The sequence below is a fragment of the Zonotrichia leucophrys genome, chromosome 7 (genome assembly GCF_028769735.1).
Source record: "Zonotrichia leucophrys gambelii isolate GWCS_2022_RI chromosome 7, RI_Zleu_2.0, whole genome shotgun sequence".
Lineage (NCBI taxonomy): Eukaryota > Metazoa > Chordata > Aves > Passeriformes > Passerellidae > Zonotrichia > Zonotrichia leucophrys.
The window spans coordinates 31,880,920-31,891,995 of NC_088177.1; positions in this window are offsets into that span (position 1 = coordinate 31,880,920).

Sequence of the window (11,076 nt, forward strand, 5' to 3'; positions counted from 1 at the left end):
CCTACCTTCAATTAAACATCTGCTACTTTCTGACATGGATACTGATGATTATGATTAATTTTTATTATGATATCATCCTACTCTGGATGGAAATAAAACATTTAAGATGCATAAATATTCTTAAAACAAATATTTAATTGTCAAAGTCTATGAAGCATCCTTGATCATAAATTTGTATATGACTTTTTTGTTTCCTTATTTTTTTTCCCTTTGATTCAACTAGATAGTGCTGTAAGGAACTTAGGGAATTCATCTTTATTAACCAATGAGGCTGTGTGAAAAATATTTATTGTTTCTCATTTCAAACAGTCCTCTTTAGTCATAAATGAGTAGAAAGGAAGCATGACAAGCAATTTGCTGCATGGTAGATGATATTAATGATCTGCCATGCTCATGTCTCCTTGTGTGATATGTGGCTATTATTTTTTTTGAGTGACAGATTACAACAGAGAATGTTTGGTGTCAGTTGTGTCCTGTTATCTAGTTGTTGTTAATAAGAAATAAGGAAAATAACATTATTTGCTGTCAAACCCACACATCAGCAGCACTAGCAGTGCTCCTCTCACAGGGCCAGTTAGTGAATGCTCAGAGAAAAATCATTATAGACTGGAAAACCACACTGTCCTCCTGTTAAACTGGAGCATCTCTTTTAGCTGGTAGCGGTAGGTGCTCAACCTGTTAATTACAAGCATTCCATTTATTCAGTTAACATGCCAATACCAACAACCCAATACGTTTATAATGTATTATCACCAATAAATTATAAAACTGTCACGTTACCAGGTTAATAGAGCTCAATAAACCTTTACCAGACACAGGAAAAGGGAATCTGTAGAAGGGACAATCCATCTGTTAGTGAGTGCTGATACAAAACTCCAGCACCTACAACTTGCAGGTTGTCACCTTATGGTGTTACCTCCCCACCCCACCACAGCACCCATGGCAGAAATGGGTGAGACATGATGCCATCGTGGTCAAACTCGACTGTGCTGGTCCACGTTCACCTTCCTACAAGTAAATTGACTTTACTCTTTACTGTGGCAGCACCCTGAGCTCTCTGGAGCTGAGAGACTACAGTCCCATAGCACAGGAAAAAGAAGATATTAAACTGGTCAAAACTGAAGAAATGCAGCCAAAGCATTGTTTCATTTTAACATCAGAGTTCATGCCAAACACTTTTGATTGATAGCACTCTAAGTGATTAACTAAATATTGGTAATTGATAAAAATACTATGAAAATGCTATATAAACATGATTTTAAAAAGGGCTGCATTCATGTGTAGTCTGTAATCTGTAACATGAAAAGTTTTGAGCCCTGCTGTAGGATGTTGGATATTTTGCTTTTATGATATATTTGCTGAAAAGCTATTTATTCTCAGATTTATTGAAAAAAAAAAAAAGATGATGTTGTGAACAGATCTGCAGCAAATAAAAGCGCATAGTTAATAATTATGAATGCACCTGCAGGGCTCAGTCCACCAGACATCTGCATAAAATTGCCCAGATTCTTCCAGCTGAGAGATAGGCACAAGACAGGGGTTACATCTATGAAGTATATTAAGTTAGACTGTTATATATGGAAGGGTCTTACAGTTCAGCTAATGTTACACTTGAGGCTGTTCAGCAAAATATGACAGCACAATTAATGTCAACACCAGATAACCAGTCACTGTAAATATCCTTGGAGGGATTTCTTATCTCTTTTAGGAGAAATCCCATTTAAGAAGCAAAATTTCCAAATGTATCCCTGCAAATCAGAGGTCAATTCAATAACCTACCAACCAGCAGGCAAATTTCATCTCCTGTTCAAGGCAAGTGTCATCTCCTTTGACAGGAGCAGGCTAGTGGGAAATGAATAAATAGATGTCCTTTTTGCCTGGAACAGACTCCACAGTCAGCACTTAGACCATCTTTTGTGTTTGTGCTGTGTTTGGCCATTGCTGGGCTGGGCTGTACCATGAGCAGCAGAACAATAATACAGAAAGAACAAGTCCCTTTTCCAGCACAGAACCTCACCTGTCCCTCCAGGCTCCACACTCATAATCCAGCTGACTGCATTGCTCACTGGCACTCCTGCCTGTGCAGGACTGAGCCTGTGCTGCTCTACATAGATTTGTAGAGTAGAGTTGTCATTGTAAGGAATCAAGTGTTGAACACCAGAATTTAGAGGGCTAGATGGAGACAGAGACTTCTATTGTGTGTGTTGTGATATGGTGTAAAAACACACCAGAAATTGTGTTTATTGTTTTGAAAGGTGATGGAGGAGAGCAGCAGAAGCAAAGACCTTAGCTTGTTGAAGCCCTTCTTGGCACTGCTGTCCTGCATTAAACTGAATAGAATGATTTCATAACCAGGTTGCACTGAATTTCCCACCAGCTTCATTCCCTATGTGTCCCAGACTGGGTTGCATTTCTCAGCAATCCTTTTTCTGCAGCTCTGTCAAGGAACAGCTGCTGTGCTACTATCAGGACTTGCTGTTGATGTTCTTTGTATTATTGCAGCCTTTACATTTCCATTTACTGTGCAATCCCACTTTAACAAGTTGGTAAGATTTATTATAGACACACCCACTTCTCCCTGCCCCCAATAGATGCTCAAGAAAGATATCCACTGTGGAAAGGCAAAAATTGGAAAGACAAAAACTGGAACCCAATAAAAACCCATGAAAGTTATCAACATTTTTATTTTCCCTGTCTACTTATTTTCAATATCCAAAATTCTCTTTCAAGCAGCTGGAATTGAACCAAGTTTGGCTCACCATGTAATAGTTGCAATATGATGGTGATTACAACCCTCCTCCAAAACAATGAAGGTACTGGAAACAGAGTGTCTCTGCATTTTCTTTATCTTTTGTTGTTTGCTCCTATAAGCCACATTTTAGTGCAAGACAGAGGCAATTTGGTTTTCATCCACAACTACATCTGGTAGTTTGATTTGATTGAATTCTAAGGAAACCAAACCGTTCTATATGGATTGTAAAAATTGCTGTTGGTTCTTGAATAAGGCAGTTGAGAATTCAGCAAATTTTTGATTTCCAGTAATTGCTAAAATTTTTCAGAAAAATGTTTGTGGGGCTTTTTTTTTGTTTGCTTTTTTGGTTTTCAAATAAAGTAGTACTTCAGAGAAAATTAATCACAGACCAGAAAAAGGGAAAATTATTTTAGATATTTCACTCCACAATACAAATCTATGTTAGAAACTTGTCTAAAACATGCACGAAGATATGCCGAAGATGTGCATTTGTAAATTGTTTTATGGAGAATTTTCATTTCTAATGGTTTTAAAAATAATTTTGGAACTGACTTTGTGCATAATTAATTAAATGCTTCATTAAGGCTTAATTCTCTAATGTATTGTGTCTCCTGACCTCTGACAGACACTCAGAGGATTTTATCTCTGAAAGAATATCTCTAAATCTGTGCTACACACTTTTCAAGAGTCAGTAATTTTTCTAAACAATAATTTTATTTTACACCAATAGTGAGAGATTAGTAAATTATTTAAAGTAATGGGGAAAAAAACCCCATAAACATGCAAGTGGATCTTTTAAAAATTGTAATCCTTTGAGATGGTATAGCTGTAATTGAAAGCAGCTTTGACATATTCAACAACATCCCCCTTTTCACTGAGGAATCACTTCAGCTCCCATCAACAGAGCTGTGAGGAGCAGACTCTCAAATTTGTTCTCATTCTACCATGGAACAGAAACAAGCTTTGTTTTATTGTTTTGTGAAATGATGAGAAGCAATCCAAGTGTGAATCAAACAGATCTTTCAGCCTGCATATCTCCCCACTCACCTGCACAGAGATTCCTGGGATCAGCTTTAAGATAAATAATTTAAAATCTTGAATATGTGTGTAGTAGAGTATAGTGCTATTTTATGTATGGAAAATTGATCAACTGACAAATTAATCAAAACTAATTAGTGGCAAAAAGCTCTGCTTGGCTATTTTAGAATTGGATGATCAGACAGTGTACAGTCACACTGAACCAGAAAAAAAATTTAAAGTTATAATTTCTTTAGCTAGCTTTACAAATTTCAGAAACAGAATCAGAAAACAAATCTCTTTAAATTTTATGAAATTACCAAAATTACCTCACAAAACTGATTAACAGTGGCATGACAAGTACTATCCTGTTTCTGGGATTATGCACTCTTTCACTCATCATGTGTTTTGTACACCCATTCTTATAATTTAGATAAAACTTGATTGGTTCTAATTTACAAAGTGCTATTGAACTGTAAGTTTATTACTCCTGGAAAACCTACTGAAAAGAAATGAAAATGTGACAAATAAAAGACCTCTCTTTATACCATTGAAGTGAATATAAAGAATAAATACCTTTTTACCACTGATTCCTCCATGTTATTATCTTGGAACTACATCAAGCGTGTGCAACAACATTTGTTTATTTAGCTTTTATGCAGCAGTTATTTTACTTTATTATATTTTTGCCTTATGAGCCACATCAGGTTTATCCTCATAACTGAATATGTGTTCTAGGTGGTGTCTTTACAGCCCATGTACCACTTATGATCAGTGAATGATGGAGCGTTTTATCCGTCCCTTCACGAGGTGATGATGAGGATAATTCCCAGATTTCTGGGCAGTTAAGAAGCAAGCAAGTGATGGAAAACAGCTATTTGCTGCATCATGGCTTGCTATCCTCCTCCCAAAAGGATTTCTGTAAATTTTAACTGACAGACTTGAATATTTCTAATTAACATACTTCTGTATTTAAAAGCAAATTGTCTTGCTTTCTCTGATTTTCTTTTTCCATATTCTGCCATACATATAATTTGTTGGTACAGTTCTCCCAGCTGTAAATCACAACAGCTTACTCTACTTTGGCAGAGCTCTACTGATTTATATTCACAGTGGACCTGCTACAAGATCTTAGTTTTTTTATTCCTATTTCTCATTTCTAAATTCAAAAAAAGCACACAAGGATTATAGCCAAGACTCCAGCCCATTCTGTTATGGACACTGGGCCATATAGGATTAAATCCATGACAAGAAACTGCCTGTCATGTTTCCTGTAATGTGTCTGATGGAGGTGTTCATATTCTTTTATAGTTCATCAAGACAAATACCATGATAATATAAAAAGTATCACAAATCTGATACTTCTGTGAATCTTATACTCACTCTGATTCCAATTATATGCTTCTTTGGCATTAGGTCACAGTGGAATGAAAATAGATTTTCATTTGACTACATTAGAGACAATCTTAAATCTCAAGTTAGGCTGGATCGTATCTCCTGATCAATTATAATTCTTTTGTTTTATTTTACATAGTTACCCCCAGAGAAGAAAAATAATTAAAGCAATTTCAATAATTAAAATAGTAATTTATTCATATAAAACATTCAACAGAAGGCTGTAGCACCATTTAGAATGGCAAGAACTGTAGGAAAATACTTCAGAGTTTTTATGATTTTTATCTTAGTCTTTTTATTAAAGAATTGACATCAGAGGCAGAACAAGACTAAGGTGAAAGAAAGTAAAAAACATAGTTTTTAAGCCATTGTATGGACTCTGTGTCCTTGATCCTTTCATCCCTGAAACAGATGGGGAAGAATAAAGAAAAAAGCTGTTCTGAAAGAGCAGGTGAATCGGCTAGATATGGTTGCATATTTATTTTAAACATACAGATACTTACATAGATCGCAGCAAAAAATGCGGATTATTAGGGCTGTCAAGACTTAACAAAAAGTTAAAAACCCCTTAACAATAGATCTGAATTTTAAAAGTCTTTCTTACCCCCCATCCCTCTCCACTCCCCCGGCTTTTTTTTTCTTCATATTTCAATTGAAATTTTATGGAAATTACTGAAATAAGTGCTGGTGTTTTCAAAACCATAGGTATATCTATTTACAACTGATTCAAACATTGTTTCTAAAGACGACTCATATTTTAGGAAAATATAAATTTACTATACAAATATATTTATTGATACAAAATTAGGGTTATCAATGAAAAAAAATGCAAAATGAACTATTTTGTTACATTCCCCACATTCACTTTCTGATCTTTTTTTAAAATAGAATTTAAAAATTCAATATTCTGAGAGGGTTTTGCATTTTAAAAATAATTTTTTTAACATCATATCTTTGGTGATAGGTATTTTAATTATTCCCTTACCTGAAACTTGGGGTGTAAATTTATATTTCAGAGGGAGTACACACATTTCTGAGTTATTGACAGAATTTATTGATGATGAAGCCCTGTATTGTTTTAGGCCTACGTTTATCTGTGGCCTTATCTGCTTCAGTTCATTTGAGTTTTTCTCACTCTGCTTTGACCATGATCTCTGGTCATATGGATCTGGTGATTTATGTAGGTATTCTATGATTCTGTGCAGATATTACTTTCTTCAGTGCTGATGAAGCAAGAGCCCAGATTCAATAATCCAATGAAACATATGGTTAATGTCATTCTACAAACTTTATTGAAATTGCTCATGTACTTAAATTCAAACTCATGAATAAAACCCTCGGTATTGTAACCTATAAAAAACCAGATTTTATGCTGAGATTGAGGTGATATTGGGAGAATCATCTGGAGAGAAAAGGAGAAACAACCCACCAAATTGTTGCTTTGAGAATACTGCAAAAATTTAAATAACTTAGTTAACGTGTTCCATGATTAACACCATTGTTTTGTGTACATGAGCCTTTCCAGTGGTCTTCTGGCTTATTTAAAGGACAAATATCATCCCAAGGTTCCTGGAGGATCAGGTTGGAGGGGAAAGCTCCTGCTCCAAGCATGAGACATCAGAGTTCAGCTCTGAATATCAGTAATTACCTTCTGAGCCCAAGTCCAGTTGCCAACCTGCCAGAACCTCAGTCCTCATCCACGCTTGTGCTGTGACAGCTATTAACTGATGATTAGAGGAAAGACCAGCTGAGGACTGAGAAAATCTCTGCCTGAGCTAGTTGTGACTAACATTCCTTCCTGGTGGAGGCTCCCATTGTAGCAGTGTGGTCCTCACTTCACTCCAGTCTCCTGCATCCCGGCAGATCCCATGCCTATTCCCTGAGAACAACCCCTGATCATGCCTTTAATTCTGGCTCAAAATCCCCTACAGTGAACAACTGGGTAAAGATAACCACCTAGTTTAAAGTGTATGTGCTGTCCCTCACCATCTGACATGTGAATCACAAATGGAGATGGAAAGGTGCAACTCACAATGGCTCAGCTGCCCAAAGAACACCAAAGTTATTTGTGTGATTGTATGAATGTTGAGGCACCAGCTGTAACTCTGTGCTCTGTTTTAAGCACAGACTTTTGGCAAATGTACAGACCATTTGAAGAATATCCACACTTCGTTAACAATGATGCAAGAACCTAGAAGCTGTAAAACAACTCTGAGATCATAGCTTTTGAATATCATATGAAAACTTTTTTATTACTTGATTGGCAGTGAGAGAGAGAGAGGGCTAAGGAACATGATAGTGATCTTCAAATATATAAAAAGTTGTTGCAAAAGACAAGTGAATAATCTTTCCTTCATGTCCACTGTAGATAGTACAGAAAGTAATGGCCTTTTTAATTGTGGTGAGGAAAATTTGACTTAGACATTTAAAAAAACAACTTTGTAACTGTAAGGATAACTAGACACTGGAAGAGACAGCCTAGGGAGGTTGTAGAAACTCTATCACCACTAAAGCCTTTAAAGAGCAAGCTGGACAAAAGGTAATCTGGAATAAGAAAGATTTAGTTGATCTATGAAGGGCAAGAGGTGAATAATATGTTTGACTGAAGACCTTTGTAGGTCTATTTTCTACTATCTGGTGATAACTGCTAGCAGTATGCAGGATAATATGTACTAGTTGAATCAGATACACGTGACGGAAGCAAAAAGTATCGCATATATTTTTTTTGTAGAAAACCATGAAAATAAATCACATGATATGAAAGATCTGTCACATTTGAATAACAAATTTGTCCAATGTCATTTTCTAAGTTCCTATACTGTGATGAGAGATATATGGGAAGATTATATACAAAAATAACTGGACAATTGCAAGATAGGAAAAAGCATGACAATTCCTGTGGTACTTTAAAACGCAGTTTTAAACATATTGGCAACAGTAAGAGGAGTTAAGCAGATTAGAGATCTCTTATGTTGAATACGGTAGAAGCAAAAAATTAAAGTCTGCTTCTTCCTACAATACTTCATTTGCATTATTCCAGATTTCCAGAGCTATAACTGAGATCAGACTTCATTTCCTGATCCTTTACCAACACCACATCCAAGTTAAATTAAATCTTTTTCAAGAGGTTTGTGAGTACATCAACCCAGGAGCAGGAAATAGTTTTCTAACTTAGTGGCTTACATGGAAGGGGAGATAACTAAAGACACACAATTATTTGTCTTGAAGTACAAGCCTGCTGTAATCATTAGGGCATGGTTAATGAAAACAGCTCATTATTGTCTTGGAGATCCTGTCCTCTAGCAATGCCCTTTAGATTGAAATGCATGCAAATGAAGACTATTTAGTTTAGAAGTTTTACTATGTAGACCTTGTAAATATGAAAATTTAATTACTAAGTGTAATATTTATCATGAGGAGCTCTAGCTCTCCTCTTTATCTTACCAAGAAAATGATGAAATATTCCTTTTGAAGTAGGTGATTATTTCACAGATGCTTCTGTCCAGTGTTTCCACAAACCTGAACAGATACACACCAAGCCAAATATGCATGGATTTATCCCCTTATCCTGTGGACCATTGTACCAGCATGTTGATAAGAGTCCAGCATTTTTCAGCTTCAGTAAGGGAATTTGCACATCAATCCAGAAGGAAATAAATTGCTGGGAGAAAAATTATGGTGTAACAAAACTGCTGAGAGCTTGAGAACAATGAAGGGCTTTCATAAGTAAATGTGCATATCTCATGATGTGTTCTCAGGAGGGGATCATCTGATCTGGCCTGCACACAGAAGAAATGTTTCAGACACAAATATTATCCTGCCCATATGAAGGAGGTTTTGAGCTGTTGGAATAATCAATAATTTATTGTTTCTGCAGTTCTGATAAATAAATGCAGAAATTCACTGCATTTGGGTGGACCTAAATTTTCTTTGTGTGTAGGAAAATCTTGGATGAACAGACAAGTGGAAAAAAACAGAATAGTAAACTATAATTTAATTTTAGACACTTGGTTTTGTAAAATAGAGCCATTGCTGACACTATGAAGCTAAATACTGAAAAATCTCTAAGTTTGATTCCTAGAATAATTTAATCGAGGCTTTTTTGACATTTCAGAACTTCCTCTGCTGTTGTTTTTACCTTGAAAAATTAGAATAAATTAATAATATTGGTATCACCTGTTTTTTTCAGCAGCCTCATCTGTATGGTTTCCTCTTCACTTCTGAGTATAGAATGCAAACAGATAGGAAATAGATAGGAAGCATTTATATTATTACAAGAAGACTTGCCAACAAGAGTAATATAGTATTAGATCAGTTGATGCAACTGAGGGGGAAAAACAAACCAGACAAGATTTCAAGCACACAGGTGCTTCTTCAGATGTGTAACAGAAGTGGTCAAGGGAAAATATAGTATTATTACTGAGATTTTAATGTTCTAGTAATATATATTCCTCTTCCTTCGAAATTTTTCTTGCTTGTATCCTTGGATTTTCATAACTACAGTGTGATTGCTACTATACAGATAATATTTCTAGTTGAAAGTTATTTGCTAGTGCCCAGGAGGTGGGTAGGACTCAAGTGCTGTGAGTCTCAGAATTAACCAGCTCACCACCCGCCCTGAGTCACCTGGGCTGTGTTTTCTGGGCAGGCACACATGAGAATGGTGAGGAAAGGCACAGAGCCGTCACTCCCAGCAGTGGCATGTTTGTAATTTTCTGATTCGTACCTTTCTTTGCTTTTTGATTTTTCCTTTAGGAATTTCAGCTCTTCTGGCCAGGAGTTTTCCTCTTTAACCCTTGAGCTCCTGATTATCACAGTTGTCTAGACAATTACAGTGCTGTCTGCATTTACTTTTGGTTTTCTTGTATAATTGCACATCATGGATTCCCTCACACTTTAGCAACAATTTTCTCAGGAAACTTAGGCAAAGTCACAGAGCTGTGCTGAATCAAACTAGGCTTTGGGTTACAGACAGCTGGTCCCCAGGGCCGAGCATTTCAAGGTGACAGTGCATCCACATTTGCACACGAGCAAAGGAATATGTTCCAGGGCTGTGTGCATTGCTATGAACTCAGAGGACAAGAATGTTTTTGTTTGTCTCTTCAGATCCTCTTTGCTTTGAAGTGCCAGGAAAAAAACAAGGACTTTTCATAAAAGCTTCCAAACACCATCTCTTTCTCTGACTTCTCAAATCACCGAAAAAAAAAAATAAAAGGGGAAAACACAAAGATAACCGTGTAATGACTCACATTCATTTAGTGATTTTAATCTCTCAAGGCACTTTAAGAAATGTCATAACCATACATATCCATGTTGTGGCTTGTCCTTCAATTTATATTACAAATGTCAGACATAATCCCAGTATTAATCAATATAATTACTGCAACATTTAATTATTCTTCCATACTCAGCTTCACCATTCTTTTAAAACTGGAAAATAATAGCATGGCATTTATTATGTGGCAATATTTTTTCTTTCTTTTTTTTTGTGCTGAGGATAACCTTTCTGGAGAAATCCCATAATAGTACCTGGATTATATAAGAGGTCTAAGAGTCTTTCCCCTGCAATTTTTGAGCTTTATTACCAGCAGTAGTGGGAAGATGACCCTTGCACATATTATTTTGGGTTCATATACTACTGTTTATTCTGCTTAAATCAGCCAGTGAATATTCTGAAGTTTGAGGTAGACAGAGACATCTGGAGTGATCCTACTCTCTTACAACCCAGGGATTGCTGCCCTCAGGAGCAAACATCAGTGTGCCCTCCAGGTTATGAGCTGGTGCCTCTGTGAGTGATTCACAGTCTGCAAAAGATAATGCTGTCCAGACCCTCCACAGATGGATTCTTCAGGAACTGCCTTCACTCTCTTAGCATTTCTCCCATTGTTTCTGTTTAAGTGACATCTGGCATG